General features: G+C 38.2%; 1 non-coding gene across 1 annotated transcript; it reads left to right on the top strand.

The window, feature by feature from the left end:
- The first annotated feature begins 418 nt into the window (after positions 1–418).
- Positions 419–525, top strand: LOC128294583 (small nucleolar RNA R71). Its single transcript, XR_008284891.1, has one exon. It is a non-coding gene; the product is annotated as a small nucleolar RNA R71 (small nucleolar RNA).
- The last annotated feature ends 273 nt before the right edge of the window (positions 526–798 follow it).

Genomic DNA, 798 nt, shown 5'->3' with positions numbered 1-798 from the left:
ACTATACGGGTTATTTTCAGGTCTAGAATTATTATTACCCATATAGTGGACTTGTTCCTCCTCGGTGGTAAGGTTGAAGCATTGATATTCTGTGTTATGTACTCCTCTTCCATTTGAATCACACCTCATCACTGGATGTACCTGAGTAGAACCATACAAACCGTCAATCTTTTTATTTAAAAGTTCTACCTAGTTAGATAGCATAGTAACTGTGTCCAGGTTGAAAACACCAGCAGCTTTCGTCGACTTCGCTCTCATGACTTTCCACTGATATTTATTCAATAACATCTCTTCAATAAATTCGTAAGCCTCTTCAGGTGTTTTATTGTTTAACGTTCCACCAGCGGCTGCGTCGATAAGTTGCCCTGTTGAGGGGTTCACACCGCTGTAAAAAGTCTGAACCTGCAACCATAGAGGTAACCCATGACGAGTGCGCCTTATCAATAGGTCCTTGTATCTCTCCCATACATCATAAAGAGTTTCTAAATCCATCTGCACAAACGAAAAGATACCATTCCTTAATTTAGCCATTTTAGCCGGCGAAAAATATTTAAGTAAAAATTTTTCGGTAATTTGTTCCCAAGTAGTGATTGACCCTCGTGGTAAAGAGTTTAATCACTGTTTAGCTTTGTTCCTTAATGAGAATGGGAACAACCGAAGACGAATGGCATTGTCAGAAACGCCATTGATCTTAAAAGTGTCGCAGAGTTCCAGAAAATTTGCTAAAAGAGTATTTAAATCCTCATCCTTCAAACCATTAAACTGAACAAACTGTTGTATTGACAAACCATAATTTAT

Source organism: Gossypium arboreum, chromosome 6 (genome assembly GCF_025698485.1).
Source record: "Gossypium arboreum isolate Shixiya-1 chromosome 6, ASM2569848v2, whole genome shotgun sequence".
NCBI classification, from domain to species: Eukaryota; Viridiplantae; Streptophyta; class Magnoliopsida; order Malvales; family Malvaceae; genus Gossypium; species Gossypium arboreum.
Note: the sequence above shows the minus strand (reverse complement) of the source record. Positions and strands in the feature narration are given on the sequence as shown.